Source organism: Dendropsophus ebraccatus, chromosome 7 (assembly GCF_027789765.1).
Source record: "Dendropsophus ebraccatus isolate aDenEbr1 chromosome 7, aDenEbr1.pat, whole genome shotgun sequence".
NCBI lineage: Eukaryota > Metazoa > Chordata > Amphibia > Anura > Hylidae > Dendropsophus > Dendropsophus ebraccatus.
Window position 1 is genome coordinate 77,771,258 of NC_091460.1, and position 25,442 is coordinate 77,796,699.

Consider the following 25,442-nt stretch of genomic DNA (forward strand, 5'->3'; position numbering starts at 1 on the left):
GTACGTCTTTATTGAAAATTAAGGCAAGGAGGCACTCGGATTTGAACCAAGGACCTCTTGATCTGCAGTCAAATGCTCTACCACTGAGCTATACCCCCAAACGAGCGCCTTTTGGGAGTGCTTCCCTGGGCAGACCTAGAACACTAAGTTTTTTTCCAAAATGACTTTTTTTTTCACACACTGGATATTTGTTCAATCATGTTTGGTAGCTATAAAAAAATAATCAATGCTTTGTTTTTCTTTAAAGCAATGTTACTAAAATTGGTTTTAAAAATCGTCCAATTTTTTGAATTTTTTTTGGCTGAACTTTTTCTGTTTTAGAGCTGATATAATTTCTGCGGTTCTATCATCCTAAAATCAGCGGAAAATAAAGAACATGTTAAATATGTTAACGGCTGTCAAATTGACAGAGGAGTTTTCCTATTTTGTGTGGACTAATGGAGATTTTCCATTGACAACGATGGAACTCATTATTATGACTTAATATGCCGATTACTGGTATCCACTTAAGAGCTTGGCTAATTTTTGTCCGATGACCTCTAGATTTGCATTCGCTTAACAGGTTATAACGCATGTCTTCCTGCAAAAACAAGATTTTTCACTGGCAACCATGGAACTCAGTATTTCCATAGAGTAAATATTGATTTGTGGTAACCTCTCAGCTAATTTACGCCCAATCACCTTTGAATTTCCAGCCGCTAAACGGATGATAAAGTACGTCTTTATTGAAATTAAGGCAAGGGGGCACTCGGATTTGAACCAAGGACCTCTTGATCTGCAGTCAAATGCTCTACCACTGAGCTATACCCCCAAACGAGCGCCTTTTGGGAGTGTTTCCCCAAGCAGACCTAGCATTCTATATATTTTCAAAAATGAGTTTCTTTACACACTGGATATTTGTTCAATCATGTTTGGTAGCTGCAAAAAAGAATCAACCATTTAATTATTTATTTTATAAGAAGTGTTTTTCAAATTAGTTTAAAAACCTGTCCATTTTCTGTAATTTTTTTTGAATTTCTAGTAACTAATCAAATGATAAAGTATTTCTTTATTGAAAAGAAGGGCAAGGGGGCACTCGGATTTGAACCAAGGACCTCTTGATCTGCAGTCAAATGCTCTACCACTGAGCTATACCCCCAAACGAGCGACTTTTCAGAATGCTTCCCTGGGCAGACCTAGAACACTAAGTTTTTTCCAAAATGACTTTTTTTTCACACACTGGATATTTGTTCAATCATGTTTGGTAGCTGTAAAAAAATAATCAATGCTTTGTTTTTCTTTAAAGCAATGTTACTAATATTGGTTTTAAAAATCGTACAATTTTTTGAATTTTTTTTGGCTGAACTTTTTCTGTTTTAGAGCTGATATAATTTCTGCGGTTCTATCATCCTAAAATCAGCGGAAAATAAAGAACATGTTAAATATGTTAACGGCTGTCAAATTGACAGAGGAGTTTTCCTATTTTGTGTGGACTAATGGAGATTTTCCATTGACAACGATGGAACTCATTATTATGACTTAATATGCCGATTACTGGTATCCACTTAAGAGCTTGTCTAATTTTTGTCCGATGACCTCTAGATGTGCATTCGCTTAACAGGTTATAACGCATGTCTTCCTGCGAAAACAAGATTTTCCACTGGCAACCATGGAACTCAGTATTATCATAGAGTAAATATCGATTTGTGGTAACCTCTCAGCTAATTTACGCCCAGTCACCTTTGAATTTCCAGCCGCTAAACGGATGATAAAGTACGTCTTTATTGAAAATAAAGGCAAGGGGGCACTCGGATTTGAACCAAGGACCTCTTGATCTGCAGTCAAATGCTCTACCACTGAGCTATACCCCCAAACGAGCGCCTTTTGCGAGTGTTTCCCTGGGCAGACCTAGAACACTAAGTTTTTTCCAAAATGACTTTTTTTCACACACTGGATATTTGTTCAATCATGTTTGGTAGCTGTAAAAAAATAATCAATGCTTTGTTTTTCTTTAAAGCAATGTTACTAATATTGGTTTTAAAAATCGTCCAATTTTTTGAATTTTTTTTGGCTGAACTTTTTCTGTTTTAGAGCTGATATAATTTCTGCGGTTCTATCATCCTAAAATCAGCGGAAAATAAAGAACATGTTAAATATGTTAACGGCTGTCAAATTGACAGAGGAGTTTTCCTATTTTGTGTGGACTAATGGAGATTTTCCATTGACAACGATGGAACTCATTATTATGACTTAATATGCCGATTACTGGTATCCACTTAAGAGCTTGGCTAATTTTTGTCCGATGACCTCTAGATGTGCATTCGCTTAACAGGTTATAATGCATGTCTTCCTGCGAAAACAAGATTTTCCACTGGCAACCATGGAACTCAGTATTATCATAGAGTAAATATCGATTTGTAGTAACCTCTCAGCTAATTTACACCCAATCACCTTTGAATTTCCAGCCGCTAAACGGATGATAAAGTACGTCTTTATTGAAAATTAAGGCAAGGGGGCACTCGGATTTGAACCAAGGACCTCTTGATCTGCAGTCAAATGCTCTACCACTGAGCTATACCCCCAAACGAGCGCCTTTTGGGAGTGCTTCCCTGGGCAGACCTAGAACACTAAGTTTTTTTCCAAAATGACTTTTTTTTTCACACACTGGATATTTGTTCAATCATGTTTGGTAGCTATAAAAAAATAATCAATGCTTTGTTTTTCTTTAAAGCAATGTTACTAAAATTGGTTTTAAAAATCGTCCAATTTTTTGAATTTTTTTTGGCTGAACTTTTTCTGTTTTAGAGCTGATATAATTTCTGCGGTTCTATCATCCTAAAATCAGCGGAAAATAAAGAACATGTTAAATATGTTAACGGCTGTCAAATTGACAGAGGAGTTTTCCTATTTTGTGTGGACTAATGGAGATTTTCCATTGACAACGATGGAACTCATTATTATGACTTAATATGCCGATTACTGGTATCCACTTAAGAGCTTGGCTAATTTTTGTCCGATGACCTCTAGATTTGCATTCGCTTAACAGGTTATAACGCATGTCTTCCTGCAAAAACAAGATTTTTCACTGGCAACCATGGAACTCAGTATTTCCATAGAGTAAATATTGATTTGTGGTAACCTCTCAGCTAATTTACGCCCAATCACCTTTGAATTTCCAGCCGCTAAACGGATGATAAAGTACGTCTTTATTGAAATTAAGGCAAGGGGGCACTCGGATTTGAACCAAGGACCTCTTGATCTGCAGTCAAATGCTCTACCACTGAGCTATACCCCCAAACGAGCGCCTTTTGGGAGTGTTTCCCCAAGCAGACCTAGCATTCTATATATTTTCAAAAATGAGTTTCTTTACACACTGGATATTTGTTCAATCATGTTTGGTAGCTGCAAAAAAGAATCAACCATTTAATTATTTATTTTATAAGAAGTGTTTTTCAAATTAGTTTAAAAACCTGTCCATTTTCTGTAATTTTTTTTGAATTTCTAGTAACTAATCAAATGATAAAGTATTTCTTTATTGAAAAGAAGGGCAAGGGGGCACTCGGATTTGAACCAAGGACCTCTTGATCTGCAGTCAAATGCTCTACCACTGAGCTATACCCCCAAACGAGCGACTTTTCAGAATGCTTCCCTGGGCAGACCTAGAACACTAAGTTTTTTCCAAAATGACTTTTTTTTTCACACACTGGATATTTGTTCAATCATGTTTGGTAGCTGTAAAAAAATAATCAATGCTTTGTTTTTCTTTAAAGCAATGTTACTAATATTGGTTTTAAAAATCGTACAATTTTTTGAATTTTTTTTGGCTGAACTTTTTCTGTTTTAGAGCTGATATAATTTCTGCGGTTCTATCATCCTAAAATCAGCGGAAAATAAAGAACATGTTAAATATGTTAACGGCTGTCAAATTGACAGAGGAGTTTTCCTATTTTGTGTGGACTAATGGAGATTTTCCATTGACAACGATGGAACTCATTATTATGACTTAATATGCCGATTACTGGTATCCACTTAAGAGCTTGTCTAATTTTTGTCCGATGACCTCTAGATGTGCATTCGCTTAACAGGTTATAACGCATGTCTTCCTGCGAAAACAAGATTTTCCACTGGCAACCATGGAACTCAGTATTATCATAGAGTAAATATCGATTTGTGGTAACCTCTCAGCTAATTTACGCCCAGTCACCTTTGAATTTCCAGCCGCTAAACGGATGATAAAGTACGTCTTTATTGAAAATAAAGGCAAGGGGGCACTCGGATTTGAACCAAGGACCTCTTGATCTGCAGTCAAATGCTCTACCACTGAGCTATACCCCCAAACGAGCGCCTTTTGCGAGTGTTTCCCTGGGCAGACCTAGAACACTAAGTTTTTTCCAAAATGACTTTTTTTTCACACACTGGATATTTGTTCAATCATGTTTGGTAGCTGTAAAAAAATAATCAATGCTTTGTTTTTCTTTAAAGCAATGTTACTAATATTGGTTTTAAAAATCGTCCAATTTTTTGAATTTTTTTTGGCTGAACTTTTTCTGTTTTAGAGCTGATATAATTTCTGCGGTTCTATCATCCTAAAATCAGCGGAAAATAAAGAACATGTTAAATATGTTAACGGCTGTCAAATTGACAGAGGAGTTTTCCTATTTTGTGTGGACTAATGGAGATTTTCCATTGACAACGATGGAACTCATTATTATGACTTAATATGCCGATTACTGGTATCCACTTAAGAGCTTGGCTAATTTTTGTCCGATGACCTCTAGATGTGCATTCGCTTAACAGGTTATAATGCATGTCTTCCTGCGAAAACAAGATTTTCCACTGGCAACCATGGAACTCAGTATTATCATAGAGTAAATATCGATTTGTAGTAACCTCTCAGCTAATTTACACCCAATCACCTTTGAATTTCCAGCCGCTAAACGGATGATAAAGTACGTCTTTATTGAAAATTAAGGCAAGGGGGCACTCGGATTTGAACCAAGGACCTCTTGATCTGCAGTCAAATGCTCTACCACTGAGCTATACCCCCAAACGAGCGCCTTTTGGGAGTGCTTCCCTGGGCAGACCTAGAACACTAAGTTTTTTTCCAAAATGACTTTTTTTTCACACACTGGATATTTGTTCAATCATGTTTGGTAGCTATAAAAAAATAATCAATGCTTTGTTTTTCTTTAAAGCAATGTTACTAATATTGGTTTTAAAAATCGTCCAATTTTTTGAATTTTTTTTGGCTGAACTTTTTCTGTTTTAGAGCTGATATAATTTCTGCGGTTCTATCATCCTAAAATCAGCGGAAAATAAAGAACATGTTAAATATGTTAACGGCTGTCAAATTGACAGAGGAGTTTTCCTATTTTGTGTGGACTAATGGAGATTTTCCATTGACAACGATGGAACTCATTATTATGACTTAATATGCCGATTACTGGTATCCACTTAAGAGCTTGGCTAATTTTTGTCCGATGACCTCTAGATGTGCATTCGCTTAACAGGTTATAACGCATGTCTTCCTGCAAAAACAAGATTTTTCACTGGCAACCATGGAACTCAGTATTTCCATAGAGTAAATATTGATTTGTGGTAACCTCTCAGCTAATTTACGCCCAATCACCTTTGAATTTCCAGCCGCTAAACGGATGATAAAGTACGTCTTTATTGAAATTAAGGCAAGGGGGCACTCGGATTTGAACCAAGGACCTCTTGATCTGCAGTCAAATGCTCTACCACTGAGCTATACCCCCAAACGAGCGCCTTTTGGGAGTGTTTCCCCAAGCAGACCTAGCATTCTATATATTTTCAAAAATGAGTTTCTTTACACACTGGATATTTGTTCAATCATGTTTGGTAGCTGCAAAAAAGAATCAACCATTTAATTATTTATTTTATAAGAAGTGTTTTTCAAATTAGTTTAAAAACCTGTCCATTTTCTGTAATTTTTTTTGAATTTCTAGTAACTAATCAAATGATAAAGTATTTCTTTATTGAAAAGAAGGGCAAGGGGGCACTCGGATTTGAACCAAGGACCTCTTGATCTGCAGTCAAATGCTCTACCACTGAGCTATACCCCCAAACGAGCGACTTTTCAGAATGCTTCCCTGGGCAGACCTAGAACACTAAGTTTTTTCCAAAATGACTTTTTTTTCACACACTGGATATTTGTTCAATCATGTTTGGTAGCTGTAAAAAAATAATCAATGCTTTGTTTTTCTTTAAAGCAATGTTACTAATATTGGTTTTAAAAATCGTACAATTTTTTGAATTTTTTTGGCTGAACTTTTTCTGTTTTAGAGCTGATATAATTTCTGCGGTTCTATCATCCTAAAATCAGCGGAAAATAAAGAACATGTTAAATATGTTAACGGCTGTCAAATTGACAGAGGAGTTTTCCTATTTTGTGTGGACTAATGGAGATTTTCCATTGACAACGATGGAACTCATTATTATGACTTAATATGCCGATTACTGGTATCCACTTAAGAGCTTGTCTAATTTTTGTCCGATGACCTCTAGATGTGCATTCGCTTAACAGGTTATAACGCATGTCTTCCTGCGAAAACAAGATTTTCCACTGGCAACCATGGAACTCAGTATTATCATAGAGTAAATATCGATTTGTGGTAACCTCTCAGCTAATTTACGCCCAATCACCTTTGAATTTCCAGCCGCTAAACGGATGATAAAGTACGTCTTTATTGAAAATTAAGGCAAGGGGGCACTCGGATTTGAACCAAGGACCTCTTGATCTGCAGTCAAATGCTCTACCACTGAGCTATACCCCCAAACGAGCGCCTTTTGGGAGTGTTTCCCCAAGCAGACCTAGCATTCTATATATTTTCAAAAATGAGTTTCTTTACACACTGGATATTTGTTCAATCATGTTTGGTAGCTGCAAAAAAGAATCAACCATTTAATTATTTATTTTATAAGAAGTGTTTTTCAAATTAGTTTAAAAACCTGTCCATTTTCTGTAATTTTTTTTGAATTTCTAGTAACTAATCAAATGATAAAGTATTTCTTTATTGAAAAGAAGGGCAAGGGGGCACTCGGATTTGAACCAAGGACCTCTTGATCTGCAGTCAAATGCTCTACCACTGAGCTATACCCCCAAACGAGCGCCTTTTTAGAATGCTTCCCTGGGCAGACCTAGAACACTAAGTTTTTTCCAAAATGACTTTTTTTTCACACACTGGATATTTGTTCAATCATGTTTGGTAGCTGTAAAAAAATAATCAATGCTTTGTTTTTCTTTAAAGCAATGTTACTAAAATTGGTTTTAAAAATCGTCCAATTTTTTGAATTTTTTTTGGCTGAACTTTTTCTGTTTTAGAGCTGATATAATTTCTGCGGTTCTATCATCCTAAAATCAGCGGAAAATAAAGAACATGTTAAATATGTTAACGGCTGTCAAATTGACAGAGGAGTTTTCCTATTTTGTGTGGACTAATGGAGATTTTCCATTGACAACGATGGAACTCATTATTATGACTTAATATGCCGATTACTGGTATCCACTTAAGAGCTTGGCTAATTTTTGTCCGATGACCTCTAGATGTGCATTCGCTTAACAGGTTATAACGCATGTCTTCCTGCGAAAACAAGATTTTCCACTGGCAACCATGGAACTCAGTATTATCATAGAGTAAATATCGATTTGTGGTAACCTCTCAGCTAATTTACGCCCAATCACCTTTGAATTTCCAGCCGCTAAACGGATGATAAAGTACGTCTTTATTGAAAATTAAGGCAAGGGGGCACTCGGATTTGAACCAAGGACCTCTTGATCTGCAGTCAAATGCTCTACCACTGAGCTATACCCCCAAACGAGCGCCTTTTTGGAGTGTTTCCCTGGGCAGACCTAGAACACTAAGTTTTTTCCAAAATGACTTTTTTTTTTCACACACTGGATATTTGTTCAATCATGTTTGGTAGCTGTAAAAAAATAATCAATGCTTTGTTTTTCTTTAAAGCAATGTTACTAATATTGGTTTTAAAAATCGTCCAATTTTTTGAATTTTTTTTGGCTGAACTTTTTCTGTTTTAGAGCTGATATAATTTCTGCGGTTCTATCATCCTAAAATCAGCGGAAAATAAAGAACATGTTAAATATGTTAACGGCTGTCAAATTGACAGAGGAGTTTTGCTATTTTGTGTGGACTAATGGAGATTTTCCATTGACAACGATGGAACTCATTATTATGACTTAATATGCCGATTACTGGTATCCACTTAAGAGCTTGGCTAATTTTTGTCCGTTGACCTCTAGATGTGCATTCGCTTAAAAGGTTATAACGCATGTCTTCCTGCGAAAACAAGATTTTCCACTGGCAACCATGGAACTCAGTATTATCATAGAGTAAATATCGATTTGTGATAACCTCTCAGCTAATTTACGCCCAATCACCTTTGAATTTCCAGCCGCTCTAAACGGATGATAAAGTACGTCTTTATTAAAATTAAGGCAAGGGGGCACTCGGATTTGAACCAAGGACCTCTTGATCTGCAGTCAAATGCTCTACCACTGAGCTATACCCCCAAACGAGCGCCTTTTCAGAATGCTTCTCTGGGCAGACCTAGAACACTAAGTTTTTTCCAAAATGACTTTTTTTTTCACACACTGGATATTTGTTCAATCATGTTTGGTAGCTGTAAAAAAATAATCAATGCTTTGTTTTTCTTTAAAGCAATGTTACTAATATTGGTTTTAAAAATCGTCCAATTTTTTGAATTTTTTTTGGCTGAACTTTTTCTGTTTTAGAGCTGATATAATTTCTGCGGTTCTATCATCCTAAAATCAGCGGAAAATAAAGAACATGTTAAATATGTTAACGGCTGTCAAATTGACAAGGAGTTTTCCTATTTTGTGTGGACTAATGGGGATATTCCATTGACAACGATGGAACTCATTATTATGACTTAATATTGCCGATTACTGGTATCCACTTAAGAGCTTGGCTAACTTTTGTCCGATGACCTCTAGATGTGCATTCGCTTAACAGGTTATAACGCATGTCTTCCTGCGAAAACAAGATTTTCCACTGGCAACCATGGAACTCAGTATTATCATAGAGTAAATATCGATTTGTGGTAACTTCTCAGCTAATTTACGCCCAATCACCTTTGAATTTCCAGCCGCTAAACGGATGATAAAGTACGTCTTTATTGAAAATTAAGGCAAGGAGGCACTCGGATTTGAACCAAGGACCTCTTGATCTGCAGTCAAATGCTCTACCACTGAGCTATACCCCCAAACGAGCGCCTTCTGCGAGTGTTTCCCTGGGCAGACCTAGAACACTAAGTTTTTTCCAAAATGACTTTTTTTTCACACACTGGATATTTGTTCAATCATGTTTGGTAGCTGTAAAAAAATAATCAATGCTTTGTTTTTCTTTAAAGCAATGTTACTAATATTGGTTTTAAAAATCGTCCAATTTTTTGAATTTTTTTTGGCTGAACTTTTTCTGTTTTAGAGCTGATATAATTTCTGCGGTTCTATCATCCTAAAATCAGCGGAAAATAAAGAACATGTTAAATATGTTAACGGCTGTCAAATTGACAGAGGAGTTTCCTATTTTGTGTGGACTAATGGAGATTTTCCATTGACAACGATGGAACTCATTATTATGACTTAATATGCCGATTACTGGTATCCACTTAAGAGCTTGGCTAATTTTTGTCCCGATGACCTCTAGATGTGCATTCGCTTAACAGGTTATAATGCATGTCTTCCTGCGAAAACAAGATTTTCCACTGGCAACCATGGAACTCAGTATTATCATAGAGTAAATATCGATTTGTAGTAACCTCTCAGCTAATTTACGCCCAATTACCTTTGAATTTCCAGCCGCTAAACGGATGATAAAGTACGTCTTTATTGAAAATTAAGGCAAGGGGGCACTCGGATTTGAACCAAGGACCTCTTGATCTGCAGTCAAATGCTCTACCACTGAGCTATACCCCCAAACGAGCGCCTTTTCAGAATGCTTCCCTGGGCAGACCTAGCATTCTATATATTTTCAAAAATGAGTTTCTTTACACACTGGATATTTGTTCAATCATGTTTGGTAGCTGCAAAAAAGAATCAACCATTTAATTATTTATTTTATAAGAAGTGTTTTTCAAATTGGTTTAAAAACCTGTCCATTTTCTGTAATTTTTTTTGAATTTCTAGTAACTAATCAAATGATAAAGTATTTCTTTATTGAAAAGAAGGGCAAGGGGGCACTCGGATTTGAACCAAGGACCTCTTGATCTGCAGTCAAATGCGCTACCACTGAGCTATACCCCCAAACGAGCGCCTTTTTAGAATGCTTCCCTGGGCAGACCTAGAACACTAAGTTTTTTCCAAAATGACTTTTTTTTCACACACTGGATATTTGTTCAATCATGTTTGGTAGCTGTAAAAAAATAATCAATGCTTTGTTTTTCTTTAAAGCAATGTTACTAATATTGGTTTTAAAAATCGTCCAATTTTTTGAATTTTTTTTGGCTGAACTTTTTCTGTTTTAGAGCTGATATAATTTCTGCGGTTCTATCATCCTAAAATCAGCGGAAAATAAAGAACATGTTAAATATGTTAACGGCTGTCAAATTGACAGAGGAGTTTTCCTATTTTGTGTGGACTAATGGGATATTTCCATTGACAACGATGGAACTCATTATTATGACTTAATATGCCGATTACTGGTATCCACTTAAGAGCTTGGCTAATTTTTGTCCGATGACCTCTAGATGTGCATTCGCTTAACAGGTTATAACTGCATGTCTTCCTGCGAAAACAAGATTTTCCACTGGCAACCATGGAACTCAGTATTATCATAGAGTAAATATCGATTTGTGGTAACCTCTCAGCTAATTTACGCCCAGTCACCTTTGAATTTCCAGCCGCTAAACGGATGATAAAGTACGTCTTTATTGAAAATTAAGGCAAGGGGGCACTCGGATTTGAACCAAGGACCTCTTGATCTGCAGTCAAATGCTCTACCACTGAGCTATACCCCCAAACGAGCGCCTTTTGCGAGTGTTTCCCTGGGCAGACCTAGAACACTAAGTTTTTTCCAAAATGACTTTTTTTTCACACACTGGATATTTGTTCAATCATGTTTGGTAGCTGTAAAAAAATAATCAATGCTTTGTTTTTCTTTAAAGCAATGTTACTAATATTGGTTTTAAAAATCGTCCAATTTTTTGAATTTTTTTTTGGCTGAACTTTTTCTGTTTTAGAGCTGATATAATTTCTGCGGTTCTATCATCCTAAAATCAGCGGAAAATAAAGAACATGTTAAATATGTTAACGGCTGTCAAATTGACAGAGGAGTTTTCCTATTTTGTGTGGACTAATGGAGATTTTCCATTGACAACGATGGAACTCATTATTATGACTTAATATGCCGATTACTGGTATCCACTTAAGAGCTTGGCTAATTTTTGTCCGATGACCTCTAGATGTGCATTCGCTTAACAGGTTATAACTGCATGTCTTCCTGCGAAAACAAGATTTTCCACTGGCAACCATGGAACTCAGTATTATCATAGAGTAAATATCGATTTGTAGTAACCTCTCAGCTAATTTACACCCAATCACCTTTGAATTTCCAGCCGCTAAACGGATGATAAAGTACGTCTTTATTGAAAATTAAGGCAAGGGGGCACTCGGATTTGAACCAAGGACCTCTTGATCTGCAGTCAAATGCTCTACCACTGAGCTATACCCCAAACGAGCGCCTTTTGGGAGTGCTTCCCTGGGCAGACCTAGAACACTAAGTTTTTTTCCAAAATGACTTTTTTTTTCACACACTGGATATTTGTTCAATCATGTTTGGTAGCTATAAAAAAATAATCAATGCTTTGTTTTTTCTTTAAAGCAATGTTACTAAAATTGGTTTTAAAAATCGTCCAATTTTTTGAATTTTTTTGGCTGAACTTTTTCTGTTTTAGAGCTGATATAATTTCTGCGGTTCTATCATCCTAAAATCAGCGGAAAATAAAGAACATGTTAAATATGTTAACGGCTGTCAAATTGACAGAGGAGTTTTCCTATTTTGTGTGGACTAATGGAGATTTTCCATTGACAACGATGGAACTCATTATTATGACTTAATATGCCGATTACTGGTATCCACTTAAGAGCTTGGCTAATTTTTGTCCGATGACCTCTAGATTTGCATTCGCTTAACAGGTTATAACGCATGTCTTCCTGCAAAACAAGATTTTTCACTGGCAACCATGGAACTCAGTATTTCCATAGAGTAAATATTGATTTGTGGTAACCTCTCAGCTAATTTACGCCCAATCACCTTTGAATTTCCAGCCGCTAAACGGATGATAAAGTACGTCTTTATTGAAATTAAGGCAAGGGGGCACTCGGATTTGAACCAAGGACCTCTTGATCTGCAGTCAAATGCTCTACCACTGAGCTATACCCCCAAACGAGCGCCTTTTGGGAGTGTTTCCCCAAGCAGACCTAGCATTCTATATATTTTCAAAAATGAGTTTCTTTACACACTGGATATTTGTTCAATCATGTTTGGTAGCTGCAAAAAAGAATCAACCATTTAATTATTTATTTTATAAGAAGTGTTTTTCAAATTAGTTTAAAAACCTGTCCATTTTCTGTAATTTTTTTTGAATTTCTAGTAACTAATCAAATGATAAGTATTTCTTTATTGAAAAGAAGGGCAAGGGGGCACTCGGATTTGAACCAAGGACCTCTTGATCTGCAGTCAAATGCTCTACCACTGAGCTATACCCCCAAACGAGCGACTTTTCAGAATGCTTCCCTGGGCAGACCTAGAACACTAAGTTTTTTCCAAAATGACTTTTTTTTTCACACACTGGATATTTGTTCAATCATGTTTGGTAGCTGCAAAAAAGAATCAATGCTTTGTTTTTCTTTAAAGCAATGTTACTAATATTGGTTTTAAAAATCGTACAATTTTTTGAATTTTTTTTGGCTGAACTTTTTCTGTTTTAGAGCTGATATAATTTCTGCGGTTCTATCATCCTAAAATCAGCGGAAAATAAAGAACATGTTAAATATGTTAACGGCTGTCAAATTGACAGAGGAGTTTTCCTATTTTGTGTGGACTAATGGAGATTTTCCATTGACAACGATGGAACTCATTATTATGACTTAATATGCCGATTACTGGTATCCACTTAAGAGCTTGTCTAATTTTTGTCCGATGACCTCTAGATGTGCATTCGCTTAACAGGTTATAACGCATGTCTTCCTGCGAAAACAAGATTTTCCACTGGCAACCATGGAACTCAGTATTATCATAGAGTAAATATCGATTTGTGGTAACCTCTCAGCTAATTTACGCCCAATCACCTTTGAATTTCCAGCCGCTAAACGGATGATAAAGTACGTCTTTATTGAAAATTAAGGCAAGGGGGCACTCGGATTTGAACCAAGGACCTCTTGATCTGCAGTCAAATGCTCTACCACTGAGCTATACCCCCAAACGAGCGCCTTTTGGGAGTGTTTCCCCAAGCAGACCTAGCATTCTATATATTTTCAAAAATGAGTTTCTTTACACACTGGATATTTGTTCAATCATGTTTGGTAGCTGCAAAAAAGAATCAACCATTTAATTATTTATTTTATAAGAAGTGTTTTTCAAATTAGTTTAAAAACCTGTCCATTTTCTGTAATTTTTTTTGAATTTCTAGTAAACTAATCAAATGATAAAGTATTTCTTTATTGAAAAGAAGGGCAAGGGGGCACTCGGATTTGAACCAAGGACCTCTTGATCTGCAGTCAAATGCTCTACCACTGAGCTATACCCCCAAACGAGCGCCTTTTTAGAATGCTTCCCTGGGCAGACCTAGAACACTAAGTTTTTTCCAAAATGACTTTTTTTTCACACACTGGATATTTGTTCAATCATGTTTGGTAGCTGTAAAAAAATAATCAATGCTTTGTTTTTCTTTAAAGCAATGTTACTAAAATTGGTTTTAAAAATCGTCCAATTTTTTGAATTTTTTTTGGCTGAACTTTTTCTGTTTTAGAGCTGATATAATTTCTGCGGTTCTATCATCCTAAAATCAGCGGAAAATAAAGAACATGTTAAATATGTTAACGGCTGTCAAATTGACAGAGGAGTTTTCCTATTTTGTGTGGACTAATGGAGATTTTCCATTGACAACGATGGAACTCATTATTATGACTTAATATGCCGATTACTGGTATCCACTTAAGAGCTTGGCTAATTTTTGTCCGATGACCTCTAGATGTGCATTCGCTTAACAGGTTATAACGCATGTCTTCCTGCGAAAACAAGATTTTCCACTGGCAACCATGGAACTCAGTATTATCATAGAGTAAATATCGATTTGTGGTAACCTCTCAGCTAATTTACGCCCAATCACCTTTGAATTTCCAGCCGCTAAACGGATGATAAAGTACGTCTTTATTGAAAATTAAGGCAAGGGGGCACTCGGATTTGAACCAAGGACCTCTTGATCTGCAGTCAAATGCTCTACCACTGAGCTATACCCCCAAACGAGCGCCTTTTGGAGTGTTTCCCTGGGCAGACCTAGAACACTAAGTTTTTTCCAAAATGACTTTTTTTTTCACACACTGGATATTTGTTCAATCATGTTTGGTAGCTGTAAAAAAATAATCAATGCTTTGTTTTTCTTTAAAGCAATGTTACTAATATTGGTTTTAAAAATCGTCCAATTTTTTGAATTTTTTTTTGGCTGAACTTTTTCTGTTTTAGAGCTGATATAATTTCTGCGGTTCTATCATCCTAAAATCAGCGGAAAATAAAGAACATGTTAAATATGTTAACGGCTGTCAAATTGACAGAGGAGTTTTCCTATTTTGTGTGGACTAATGGAGATTTTCCATTGACAACGATGGAACTCATTATTATGACTTAATATGCCGATTACTGGTATCCACTTAAGAGCTTGGCTAATTTTTGTCCGATGACCTCTAGATGTGCATTCGCTTAACAGGTTATAATGCATGTCTTCCTGCGAAAACAAGATTTTCCACTGGCAACCATGGAACTCAGTATTATCATAGAGTAAATATCGATTTGTAGTAACCTCTCAGCTAATTTACGCCCAATCACCTTTGAATTTCCAGCCGCTAAACGGATGATAAAGTACGTCTTTATTGAAATTAAGGCAAGGGGGCACTCGGATTTGAACCAAGGACCTCTTGATCTGCAGTCAAATGCTCTACCACTGATCTATACCCCCAAACAAGCGCCTTTTGGGAGTGTTTCCCCAAGCAGACCTAGCATTCTATATATTTTCAAAAATGAGTTTCTTTACACACTGGATATTTGTTCAATCATGTTTGGTAGCTGCAAAAAAGAATCAACCATTTAATTATTTATTTTATAAGAAGTGTTTTTCAAATTGGTTTAAAAACCTGTCCATTTTCTGTAATTTTTTTTGAATTTCTAGTAACTAATCAAATGATAAAGTATTTCTTTATTGAAAAGAAGGGCAAGGGGGCACTCGGATTTGAACCAAGGACCTCTTGATCTGCAGTCAAATGCGCTACCACTGAGCTATACCCCCAACGAGCGCCTTTTTAGAATGCTTCCCTGGGCAGACCTAGAACACTAAGTTTTTTCCAAAATGACTTTTTTTTCACACACTGGATATTTGTTCAATCATGTTTGGTAGCTGTAAAAAAATAATCAATGCTTTGTTTTTCTTTAAAGCAATGTTACTAATATTGGTTTTAAAAATCGTCCAATTTTTTGAATTTTTTTTGGCTGAACTTTTTCTGTTTTAGAGCTGATATAATTTCTGCGGTTCTATCATCCTAAAATCAGCGGAAAATAAAGAACATGTTAAATATGTTAACGGCTGTCAAATTGACAGAGGAGTTTTCCTATTTTGTGTGGACTAATGGAGATTTTCCATTGACAACGATGGAACTCATTATTATGACTTAATATGCCGATTACTGGTATCCACTTAAGAGCTTGGCTAATTTTTGTCCGATGACCTCTAGATGTGCATTCGCTTAACAGGTTATAATGCATGTCTTCCTGCGAAAACAAGATTTTCCACTGGCAACCATGGAACTCAGTATTATCATAGAGTAAATATCGATTTGTGGTAACCTCTCAGCTAATTTACGCCCAATCACCTTTGAATTTCCAGCCGCTAAACGGATGATAAAGTACGTCTTTATTGAAAATTAAGGCAAGGGGGCACTCGGATTTGAACCAAGGACCTCTTGATCTGCAGTCAAATGCTCTACCACTGAGCTATACCCCCAAACGAGCGCCTTTTGGAGTGTTTCCCTGGGCAGACCTAGAACACTAAGTTTTTTCCAAAATGACTTTTTTTTTCACACACTGGATATTTGTTCAATCATGTTTGGTAGCTGTAAAAAATAATCAATGCTTTGTTTTTCTTTAAAGCAATGTTACTAATATTGGTTTTAAAAATCGTCCAATTTTTTGTATTTTTTTTGGCTGAACTTTTTCTGTTTTAGAGCTGATATAATTTCTGCGGTTCTATCATCCTAAAATCAGCGGAAAATAAAGAACATGTTAAATATGTTAACGGCTGTCAAATTGACAGAGGAGTTTTCCTATTTTGTGTGGACTAATGGAGATTTTCCATTGACAACGATGGAACTCATTATTATGACTTAATATGCCGATTACTGGTATCCACTTAAGAGCTTGGCTAATTTTTGTCCGATGACCTCTAGATGTGCATTCGCTTAACAGGTTATAATGCATGTCTTCCTGCGAAAACAAGATTTTCCACTGGCAACCATGGAACTCAGTATTATCATAGAGTAAATATCGATTTGTGGTAACCTCTCAGCTAATTTACGCCCAATCACCTTTGAATTTCCAGCCGCTAAACGGATGATAAAGTACGTCTTTATTGAAAATTAAGGCAAGGGGGCACTCGGATTTGAACCAAGGACCTCTTGATCTGCAGTCAAATGCTCTACCACTGAGCTATACCCCCAAACGAGCGCCTTTTTGGAGTGTTTCCCTGGGCAGACCTAGAACACTAAGTTTTTTCCAAAATGACTTTTTTTTTCACACACTGGATATTTGTTCAATCATGTTTGGTAGCTGTAAAAAAATAATCAATGCTTTGTTTTTCTTTAAAGCAATGTTACTAATATTGGTTTTAAAAATCGTCCAATTTTTTGAATTTTTTTTGGCTGAACTTTTTCTGTTTTAGAGCTGATATAATTTCTGCGGTTCTATCATCCTAAAATCAGCGGAAAATAAAGAACATGTTAAATATGTTAACGGCTGTCAAATTGACAGAGGGGTTTTCCTATTTTGTATGGACTAATGGAGATTTTCCATTGACAACGATGGAACTCATTATTATGACTTAATATGCCGATTACTGGTATCCACTTAAGAGCTTGGCTAATTTTTGTCCGATGACCTCTAGATGTGCATTCGCTTAACAGGTTATAACGCATTTTCTTCCTGCGAAAACAAGATTTTCCACTGGCAACCATGGAACTCAGTATTATCATAGAGTAAATATCGATTTGTGGTAACCTCTCAGCTAATTTACGCCCAATCACCTTTGAATTTCCAGCCGCTAAATGGATGATAAAGTACGTCTTTATTGAAAATTAAGGCAAGGGGGCACTCGGATTTGAACCAAGGACCTCTTGATCTGCTGTCAAATGCGCTACCACTGAGCTATACCCCCAAACGAGCGCCTTTTGGGAGTGTTTCCCCAAGCAGACCTAGCATTCTATATATTTTCAAAAATGAGTTTCTTTACACACTGGATATTTGTTCAATCATGTTTGGTAGCTGCAAAAAAGAATCAACCATTTAATTATTTATTTTATAAGAAGTGTTTTTCAAATTGGTTTAAAAACCTGTCCATTTTTGGTAATTTTTTTTGAATTTCTAGTAACTAATCAAATGATAAAGTATTTCTTTATTGAAAAGAAGGGCAAGGGGGCACTCGGATTTGAACCAAGGACCTCTTGATCTGCAGTCAAATGCTCTACCACTGAGCTATACCCCCAAACGAGCGCCCTTTCAGAATGCTTCCCTGGGCAGACCTAGAACACTAAGTTTTTTTCCAAAATGATTTTTTTTTTCACACACTGGATATTTGTTCAATCATGTTTGGTAGCTGTAAAAAATAATCAATGCTTTGTTTTTCTTTAAAGCAATGTTACTAATATTGGTTTTAAAAATCGTCCAATTTTTGAATTTTTTTGGGCTGAACTTTTTCTGTTTTAGAGCTGATATAATTTCTGCGGTTCTATCATCCTAAAATCAGCGGAAAATAAAGAACATGTTAAATATGTTAACGACTGTCAAATTGACAGAGGAGTTTTCCTATTTTGTGTGGACTAATGGAGATTTTCCATTGACAACGATGGAACTCATTATTATGACTTAATATGCCGATTACTGGTATCCACTTAAGAGCTTGGCTAATTTTTGTCCGATGACCTCTAGATGTGCATTCGCTTAACAGGTTATAACGCATGTCTTCCTGCGAAAACAAGATTTTCCACTGGCAACCATGGAACTCAGTATTATCATAGAGTAAATATCGATTTGTGGTAACCTCTCAGCTAATTTACGCCCAATCACCTTTGAATTTCCAGCCGCTAAACGGATGATAAAGTACGTCTTTATTGAAAATTAAGGCAAGGGGGCACTCGGATTTGAACCAAGGACCTCTTGATCTGCAGTCAAATGCTCTACCACTGAGCTATACCCCCAAACGAGCGCCTTTTGGGAGTGTTTCCCCAAGCAGACCTAGCATTCTATATATTTTCAAAAATGAGTTTCTTTACACACTGGATATTTGTTCAATCATGTTTGGTAGCTGCAAAAAAGAATCAACCATTTAATTATTTATTTTATAAGAAGTGTTTTTCAAATTGGTTTAAAAACCTGTCCATTTTTGGTAATTTTTTTTGAATTTCTAGTAACTAATCAAATGATAAAGTATTTCTTTATTGAATAGAAGGGCAAGGGGGCACTCGGATTTGAACCAAGGACCTCTTGATGTGCAGTCAAATGCTCTACCACTGAGCTATACCCCCAAACGAGCACCTTTTGGGAGTGTTTCCCCAAGCAGACCTAGCATTCTATATATTTTCAAAAATGAGTTTCTTTACACACTGGATATTTGTTCAATCATGTTTGGTAGCTGCAAAAAAGAATCAACCATTTAATTATTTATTTTATAAGAAGTGTTTTTCAAATTGGTTTAAAAACCTGTCCATTTTTGGTAATTTTTTTTTGAATTTCTAGTAACTAATCAAATGATAAAGTATTTCTTTATTGAAAAGAAGGGCAAGGGGGCACTCGGATTTGAACCAAGGACCTCTTGATGTGCAGTCAAATGCTCTACCACTGAGCTATACCCCCAAACGAGCACCTTTTGGGAGTGTTTCCCCAAGCAGACCTAGCATTCTATATATTTTCAAAAATGAGTTTCTTTACACACTGGATATTTGTTCAATCATGTTTGGTAGCTGCAAAAAAGAATCAACCATTTAATTATTTATTTTATAAGAAGTGTTTTTCAAATTGGTTTAAAAACCTGTCCATTTTTTGTAATTTTTTTTGAATTTCTAGTAACTAATCAAATGATAAAGAATTTCTTTATTGAAAAGAAGGGCAAGGGGGCACTCGGATTTGAACCAAGGACCTCTTGATCTGCAGTCAAATGCTCTACCACTGAGCTATACCCCCAAACGAGCGCCTTTTTAGAGTGCTTCCCTGGGCAGACCTAGAACACTAAGTTTTTTCCAAAATGACTTTTTTTTTCACACACTGGATATTTGTTCAATCATGTTTGGTAGCTGTAAAAAATAATCAATGCTTTGTTTTTCTTTAAAGCAATGTTACTAATATTGGTTTTAAAAATCGTCCAATTTTTTGAATTTTTTTTTGGCTGAACTTTTTCTGTTTTAGAGCTGATATAATTTCTGCGGTTCTATCATCCTAAAATCAGCGGAAAATAAAGAACATGTTAAATATGTTAACGGCTGTCAAATTGACAGAGGAGTTTTCCTATTTTGTGTGGACTAATGGAGATTTTCCATTGACAACGATGGAACTCATTATTATGACTTAATATGCCGATTACTGGTATCCACTTAAGAGCTTGGCTAATTTTTGTCCGATGACCTCTAGATGTGCATTCGCTTAACAGGTTATAACGCATGTCTTCCTGCGAAAACAAGATTTTCCACTGGCAACCATGGAACTCAGTATTATCATAGAGTAAATATCGATTTGTGGTAACCTCTCAGCTAATTTACGCCCAATCACCTTTGAATTTCCAGCCGCTAAACGGATGATAAAGTACGTCTTTATTGAAAATTAAGGCAAGGGGGCACTCGGATTTGAACCAAGAACCTCTTGATCTGCAGTCAAATGCTCTACCACTGAGCTATACCCCCAAACGAGCGCCTTTTGGGAGTGTTTCCCTAAGCAGACCTAGCATTCTATATATTTTCAAAAATGAGTTTCTTTACACACTGGATATTTGTTCAATCATGTTTGGTAGCTGCAAAAAAGAATCAACCATTTAATTATTTATTTTATAAGAAGTGTTTTTCAAATTGGTTTAAAAACCTGTCCATTTTTGGTAATTTTTTTTGAATTTCTAGTAACTAATCAAATGATAAAGTATTTCTTTATTGAAAAGAAGGGCAAGGGGGCACTCGGATTTGAACCAAGGAAATCTTGATCTGCAGACAAATGCTCTACCACTGAGCTATACCCCCAAACGAGCACCTTTTGGGAGTGTTTCCCCAAGCAGACCTAGCATTCTATATATTTTCAAAAATGAGTTTCTTTACACACTGGATATTTGTTCAATCATGTTTGGTAGCTGCAAAAAAGAATCAACCATTTAATTATTTATTTTATAAGAAGTGTTTTTCAAATTGGTTTAAAAACCTGTCCATTTTTGGTAATTTTTTTTGAATTTCTAGTAACTAATCAAATGATAAAGTATTTCTTTATTGAAAAGTAGGGCAAGGGGGCACTCGGATTTGAACCAAGGACCTCTTGATGTGCAGTCAAATGCTCTACCACTGAGCTATACCCCCAAACGAGCACCTTTTGGGAGTGTTTCCCCAAGCAGACCTAGCATTCTATATATTTTCAAAAATGAGTTTCTTTACACACTGGATATTTGTTCAATCATGTTTGGTAGCTGCAAAAAAGAATCAACCATTTAATTATTTATTTTATAAGAAGTGTTTTTCAAATTGGTTTAAAAACCTGTCCATTTTTTGTAATTTTTTTTGAATTTCTAGTAACTAATCAAATGATAAAGAATTTCTTTATTGAAAAGAAGGGCAAGGGGGCACTCGGATTTGAACCAAGGACCTCTTGATCTGCAGTCAAATGCTCTACCACTGAGCTATACCCCCAAACGAGCTCCTTTTTAGAGTGCTTCCCTGGGCAGACCTAGAACACTAAGTTTTTTCCAAAATGACTTTTTTTTTCACACACTGGATATTTGTTCAATCATGTTTGGTAGCTGTAAAAAAATAATCAATGCTTTGTTTTTCTTTAAAGCAATGTTACTAATATTGGTTTTAAAAATCGTCCAATTTTTGAATTTTTTTTGGCTGAACTTTTTCTGTTTTAGAGCTGATATAATTTCTGCGGTTCTATCATCCTAAAATCAGCGGAAAATAAAGAACATGTTAAATATGTTAACGGCTGTCAAATTGACAGAGGAGTTTTCCTATTTTGTGTGGACTAATGGAGATTTTCCATTGACAACGATGGAACTCATTATTATGACTTAATATGCCGATTACTGGTATCCACTTAAGAGCTTGGCTAATTTTTGTCCGATGACCTCTAGATGTGCATTCGCTTAACAGGTTATAACGCATGTCTTCCTGCGAAAACAAGATTTTCCACTGGCAACCATGGAACTCAGTATTATCATAGAGTAAATATCGATTTGTGGTAACCTCTCAGCTAATTTACGCCCAATCACCTTTGAATTTCCAGCCGCTAAACGGATGATAAAGTACGTCTTTATTGAAAATTAAGGCAAGGGGGCACTCGGATTTGAACCAAGGACCTCTTGATCTGCAGTCAAATGCTCTACCACTGAGCTATACCCCCAAACGAGCGCCTTTTGGGAGTGTTTCCCCAAGCAGACCTAGCATTCTATATATTTTCAAAAATGAGTTTCTTTACACACTGGATATTTGTTCAATCATGTTTGGTAGCTGCAAAAAAGAATCAACCATTTAATTATTTATTTTATAAAAAGTGTTTTTCAAATTGGTTTAAAAACCTGTCCATTTTTTGTAATTTTTTTTTGAATTTCTAGTAACTAATCAAATGATAAAGTATTTCTTTATTGAAAAGAAGGGCAAGGGCGCACTCAGATTTGAACCAAGGACCTCTTGATCTGCAGTCAAATGCTCTACCACTGAGCTATACCCCCAAACGAGCGCCCTTTCAGAATGCTTCCCTGGGCAGACCTAGAACACTAAGTTTTTTCCAAAATGACTTTTTTTTTCACACACTGGATATTTGTTCAATCATGTTTGGTAGCTGTAAAAAAATAATCAATGCTTTGTTTTTCTTTAAAGCAATGTTACTAATATTGGTTTTAAAAATTATCCAATTTTTTGAATTTTTTTGGGCTGAACTTTTTCTGTTTTAGAGCTGATATAATTTCTGCGGTTCTATCATCCTAAAATCAGCGGAAAATAAAGAACATGTTAAATATGTTAACGACTGTCAAATTGACAGAGGAGTTTTCCTATTTTGTGTGGACTAATGGAGATTTTCCATTGACAACGATGGAACTCATTATTATGACTTAATATGCCGATTACTGGTATCCACTTAAGAGCTTGGCTAATTTTTGTCTGATGACCTCTAGATGTGCATTCGCTTAACAGGTTATAACGCATGTCTTCCTGCGAAAACAAGATTTTCCACTGGCAACCATGGAACTCAGTATTATCATAGAGTAAATATCGATTTGTGGTAACCTCTCAGCTAATTTACGCCCAATCACCTTTGAATTTCCAGCCGCTAAACGGATGATAAAGTACGTCTTTATTGAAATTAAGGCAAGGGGGCACTCGGATTTGAACCAAGGACCTCTTGATCTGCAGTCAAATGCTCTACCACTGATCTATACCCCCAAACGAGCGCCTTTTGGGAGTGTTTCCCCAAGCAGACCTAGCATTCTATATATTTTCAAAAATGAGTTTCTTTACACACTGGATATTTGTTCAATCATGTTTGGTAGCTGCAAAAAAGAATCAACCATTTAATTATTTATTTTATAAGAAGTGTTTTTTCAAATTGGTTTAAAAACCTGTCCATTTTCTGTAATTTTTTTTGAATTTCTAGTAACTAATCAAATGATAAAGTATTTCTTTATTGAAAAGAAGGGCAAGGGGGCACTCGGATTTGAACCAAGGACCTCTTGATCTGCAGTCAAATGCTCTACCACTGAGCTATACCCCCAAACGAGCGCCTTTTTAGAATGCTTCCCTGGGCAGACCTAGAACACTAAGTTTTTTCCAAAATGACTTTTTTTTCACACACTGGATATTTGTTCAATCATGTTTGGTAGCTGTAAAAAAATAATCAATGCTTTGTTTTTCTTTAAAGCAATGTTACTAATATTGGTTTTAAAAATCGTCCAATTTTTTGAATTTTTTTTGGCTGAACTTTTTCTGTTTTAGAGCTGATATAATTTCTGCGGTTCTATCATCCTAAAATCAGCGGAAAATAAAGAACATGTTAAATATGTTAACGGCTGTCAAATTGACAGAGGAGTTTTCCTATTTTGTGTGGACTAATGGAGATTTTCCATTGACAACGATGGAACTCATTATTATGACTTAATATGCCGATTACTGGTATCCACTTAAGAGCTTGGCTAATTTTTGTCCGATGACCTCTAGATGTGCATTCGCTTAACAGGTTATAATGCATGTCTTCCTGCGAAAACAAGATTTTCCACTGGCAACCATGGAACTCAGTATTATCATAGAGTAAATATCGATTTGTGGTAACCTCTCAGCTAATTTACGCCCAATCACCTTTGAATTTCCAGCCGCTAAACGGATGATAAAGTACGTCTTTATTGAAAATTAAGGCAAGGGGGCACTCGGATTTGAACCAAGGACCTCTTGATCTGCAGTCAAATGCTCTACCACTGAGCTATACCCCCAAACGAGCGCCTTTTTGGAGTGTTTCCCTGGGCAGACCTAGAACACTAAGTTTTTTCCAAAATGACTTTTTTTTTTCACACACTGGATATTTGTTCAATCATGTTTGGTAGCTGTAAAAAAATAATCAATGCTTTGTTTTTCTTTAAAGCAATGTTACTAATATTGGTTTTAAAAATCGTCCAATTTTTTGAATTTTTTTGGCTGAACTTTTTCTGTTTTAGAGCTGATATAATTTCTGCGGTTCTATCATCCTAAAATCAGCGGAAAATAAAGAACATGTTAAATATGTTAACGGCTGTCAAATTGACAGAGGGGTTTTCCTATTTTGTATGGACTAATGGAGATTTTCCATTGACAACGATGGAACTCATTATTATGACTTAATATGCCGATTACTGGTATCCACTTAAGAGCTTGGCTAATTTTTGTCCGATGACCTCTAGATGTGCATTCGCTTAACAGGTTATAACGCATTTTCTTCCTGCGAAAACAAGATTTTCCACTGGCAACCATGGAACTCAGTATTATCATAGAGTAAATATCGATTTGTGGTAACCTCTCAGCTAATTTACGCCCAATCACCTTTGAATTTCCAGCCGCTAAATGGATGATAAAGTACGTCTTTATTGAAAATTAAGGCAAGGGGGCACTCGGATTTGAACCAAGGACCTCTTGATCTGCTGTCAAATGCGCTACCACTGAGCTATACCCCCAAACGAGCGCCTTTTGGGAGTGTTTCCCCAAGCAGACCTAGCATTCTATATATTTTCAAAAATGAGTTTCTTTACACACTGGATATTTGTTCAATCATGTTTGGTAGCTGCAAAAAAGAATCAACCATTTAATTATTTATTTTATAAGAAGTGTTTTTCAAATTGGTTTAAAACCTGTCCATTTTTTGTAATTTTTTTTGAATTTCTAGTAACTAATCAAATGATAAAGTATTTCTTTATTGAAAAGAAGGGCAAGGGGGCACTCGGATTTGAACCAAGGACCTCTTGATCTGCAGTCAAATGCGCTACTACTGAGCTATACCCCCAAACGAGCGCCTTTTTAGAATGCTTCCCTGGGCAGACCTAGAACACTAAGTTTTTTCCAAAATGACTTTTTTTTCACACACTGGATATTTGTTCAATCATGTTTGGTAGCTGTAAAAAAATAATCAATGCTTTGTTTTTCTTTAAAGCAATGTTACTAATATTGGTTTTAAAAATCGTCCAATTTTTTGAATTTTTTTTGGCTGAACTTTTTCTGTTTTAGA

General features: G+C 35.9%; 33 non-coding genes across 33 annotated transcripts; all 33 read right to left on the reverse strand.

Moving 5' to 3' along the window:
* Positions 1–26: 26 nt before the first annotated feature.
* Positions 27–98, reverse strand: TRNAC-GCA (transfer RNA cysteine (anticodon GCA)). Its single transcript has one exon. It is a non-coding gene; the product is annotated as a tRNA-Cys (tRNA).
* A 641-nt stretch (positions 99–739) lies between these two features.
* Positions 740–811, reverse strand: TRNAC-GCA (transfer RNA cysteine (anticodon GCA)). Its single transcript has one exon. It is a non-coding gene; the product is annotated as a tRNA-Cys (tRNA).
* A 255-nt stretch (positions 812–1,066) lies between these two features.
* On the reverse strand, positions 1,067–1,138 carry TRNAC-GCA (transfer RNA cysteine (anticodon GCA)). The gene has a single exon. It is a non-coding gene; the product is annotated as a tRNA-Cys (tRNA).
* A 640-nt stretch (positions 1,139–1,778) lies between these two features.
* On the reverse strand, positions 1,779–1,850 carry TRNAC-GCA (transfer RNA cysteine (anticodon GCA)). The gene has a single exon. It is a non-coding gene; the product is annotated as a tRNA-Cys (tRNA).
* Positions 1,851–2,489: 639 nt separating this feature from the next.
* On the reverse strand, positions 2,490–2,561 carry TRNAC-GCA (transfer RNA cysteine (anticodon GCA)). The gene has a single exon. It is a non-coding gene; the product is annotated as a tRNA-Cys (tRNA).
* Positions 2,562–3,202: 641 nt separating this feature from the next.
* On the reverse strand, positions 3,203–3,274 carry TRNAC-GCA (transfer RNA cysteine (anticodon GCA)). The gene has a single exon. It is a non-coding gene; the product is annotated as a tRNA-Cys (tRNA).
* Positions 3,275–3,529: 255 nt separating this feature from the next.
* Positions 3,530–3,601, reverse strand: TRNAC-GCA (transfer RNA cysteine (anticodon GCA)). Its single transcript has one exon. It is a non-coding gene; the product is annotated as a tRNA-Cys (tRNA).
* Positions 3,602–4,242: 641 nt separating this feature from the next.
* On the reverse strand, positions 4,243–4,314 carry TRNAC-GCA (transfer RNA cysteine (anticodon GCA)). The gene has a single exon. It is a non-coding gene; the product is annotated as a tRNA-Cys (tRNA).
* A 640-nt stretch (positions 4,315–4,954) lies between these two features.
* TRNAC-GCA (transfer RNA cysteine (anticodon GCA)) lies at positions 4,955–5,026 on the reverse strand. The gene has a single exon. It is a non-coding gene; the product is annotated as a tRNA-Cys (tRNA).
* A 640-nt stretch (positions 5,027–5,666) lies between these two features.
* Positions 5,667–5,738, reverse strand: TRNAC-GCA (transfer RNA cysteine (anticodon GCA)). Its single transcript has one exon. It is a non-coding gene; the product is annotated as a tRNA-Cys (tRNA).
* A 255-nt stretch (positions 5,739–5,993) lies between these two features.
* Positions 5,994–6,065, reverse strand: TRNAC-GCA (transfer RNA cysteine (anticodon GCA)). The gene has a single exon. It is a non-coding gene; the product is annotated as a tRNA-Cys (tRNA).
* Positions 6,066–6,704: 639 nt separating this feature from the next.
* Positions 6,705–6,776, reverse strand: TRNAC-GCA (transfer RNA cysteine (anticodon GCA)). Its single transcript has one exon. It is a non-coding gene; the product is annotated as a tRNA-Cys (tRNA).
* A 255-nt stretch (positions 6,777–7,031) lies between these two features.
* TRNAC-GCA (transfer RNA cysteine (anticodon GCA)) lies at positions 7,032–7,103 on the reverse strand. The gene has a single exon. It is a non-coding gene; the product is annotated as a tRNA-Cys (tRNA).
* A 640-nt stretch (positions 7,104–7,743) lies between these two features.
* Positions 7,744–7,815, reverse strand: TRNAC-GCA (transfer RNA cysteine (anticodon GCA)). The gene has a single exon. It is a non-coding gene; the product is annotated as a tRNA-Cys (tRNA).
* A 643-nt stretch (positions 7,816–8,458) lies between these two features.
* On the reverse strand, positions 8,459–8,530 carry TRNAC-GCA (transfer RNA cysteine (anticodon GCA)). The gene has a single exon. It is a non-coding gene; the product is annotated as a tRNA-Cys (tRNA).
* Positions 8,531–9,171: 641 nt separating this feature from the next.
* On the reverse strand, positions 9,172–9,243 carry TRNAC-GCA (transfer RNA cysteine (anticodon GCA)). The gene has a single exon. It is a non-coding gene; the product is annotated as a tRNA-Cys (tRNA).
* Positions 9,244–9,883: 640 nt separating this feature from the next.
* Positions 9,884–9,955, reverse strand: TRNAC-GCA (transfer RNA cysteine (anticodon GCA)). The gene has a single exon. It is a non-coding gene; the product is annotated as a tRNA-Cys (tRNA).
* Positions 9,956–10,923: 968 nt separating this feature from the next.
* TRNAC-GCA (transfer RNA cysteine (anticodon GCA)) lies at positions 10,924–10,995 on the reverse strand. The gene has a single exon. It is a non-coding gene; the product is annotated as a tRNA-Cys (tRNA).
* A 1,353-nt stretch (positions 10,996–12,348) lies between these two features.
* On the reverse strand, positions 12,349–12,420 carry TRNAC-GCA (transfer RNA cysteine (anticodon GCA)). Its single transcript has one exon. It is a non-coding gene; the product is annotated as a tRNA-Cys (tRNA).
* Positions 12,421–12,674: 254 nt separating this feature from the next.
* TRNAC-GCA (transfer RNA cysteine (anticodon GCA)) lies at positions 12,675–12,746 on the reverse strand. Its single transcript has one exon. It is a non-coding gene; the product is annotated as a tRNA-Cys (tRNA).
* Positions 12,747–13,386: 640 nt separating this feature from the next.
* Positions 13,387–13,458, reverse strand: TRNAC-GCA (transfer RNA cysteine (anticodon GCA)). The gene has a single exon. It is a non-coding gene; the product is annotated as a tRNA-Cys (tRNA).
* A 256-nt stretch (positions 13,459–13,714) lies between these two features.
* TRNAC-GCA (transfer RNA cysteine (anticodon GCA)) lies at positions 13,715–13,786 on the reverse strand. The gene has a single exon. It is a non-coding gene; the product is annotated as a tRNA-Cys (tRNA).
* Positions 13,787–14,426: 640 nt separating this feature from the next.
* Positions 14,427–14,498, reverse strand: TRNAC-GCA (transfer RNA cysteine (anticodon GCA)). Its single transcript has one exon. It is a non-coding gene; the product is annotated as a tRNA-Cys (tRNA).
* A 1,678-nt stretch (positions 14,499–16,176) lies between these two features.
* Positions 16,177–16,248, reverse strand: TRNAC-GCA (transfer RNA cysteine (anticodon GCA)). Its single transcript has one exon. It is a non-coding gene; the product is annotated as a tRNA-Cys (tRNA).
* Positions 16,249–16,887: 639 nt separating this feature from the next.
* On the reverse strand, positions 16,888–16,959 carry TRNAC-GCA (transfer RNA cysteine (anticodon GCA)). Its single transcript has one exon. It is a non-coding gene; the product is annotated as a tRNA-Cys (tRNA).
* A 969-nt stretch (positions 16,960–17,928) lies between these two features.
* Positions 17,929–18,000, reverse strand: TRNAC-GCA (transfer RNA cysteine (anticodon GCA)). Its single transcript has one exon. It is a non-coding gene; the product is annotated as a tRNA-Cys (tRNA).
* Positions 18,001–18,640: 640 nt separating this feature from the next.
* On the reverse strand, positions 18,641–18,712 carry TRNAC-GCA (transfer RNA cysteine (anticodon GCA)). The gene has a single exon. It is a non-coding gene; the product is annotated as a tRNA-Cys (tRNA).
* A 910-nt stretch (positions 18,713–19,622) lies between these two features.
* On the reverse strand, positions 19,623–19,694 carry TRNAC-GCA (transfer RNA cysteine (anticodon GCA)). The gene has a single exon. It is a non-coding gene; the product is annotated as a tRNA-Cys (tRNA).
* A 641-nt stretch (positions 19,695–20,335) lies between these two features.
* On the reverse strand, positions 20,336–20,407 carry TRNAC-GCA (transfer RNA cysteine (anticodon GCA)). The gene has a single exon. It is a non-coding gene; the product is annotated as a tRNA-Cys (tRNA).
* Positions 20,408–21,316: 909 nt separating this feature from the next.
* Positions 21,317–21,388, reverse strand: TRNAC-GCA (transfer RNA cysteine (anticodon GCA)). Its single transcript has one exon. It is a non-coding gene; the product is annotated as a tRNA-Cys (tRNA).
* Positions 21,389–22,028: 640 nt separating this feature from the next.
* On the reverse strand, positions 22,029–22,100 carry TRNAC-GCA (transfer RNA cysteine (anticodon GCA)). The gene has a single exon. It is a non-coding gene; the product is annotated as a tRNA-Cys (tRNA).
* A 1,296-nt stretch (positions 22,101–23,396) lies between these two features.
* Positions 23,397–23,468, reverse strand: TRNAC-GCA (transfer RNA cysteine (anticodon GCA)). Its single transcript has one exon. It is a non-coding gene; the product is annotated as a tRNA-Cys (tRNA).
* Positions 23,469–24,108: 640 nt separating this feature from the next.
* TRNAC-GCA (transfer RNA cysteine (anticodon GCA)) lies at positions 24,109–24,180 on the reverse strand. The gene has a single exon. It is a non-coding gene; the product is annotated as a tRNA-Cys (tRNA).
* Positions 24,181–25,442: the final 1,262 nt, after the last annotated feature.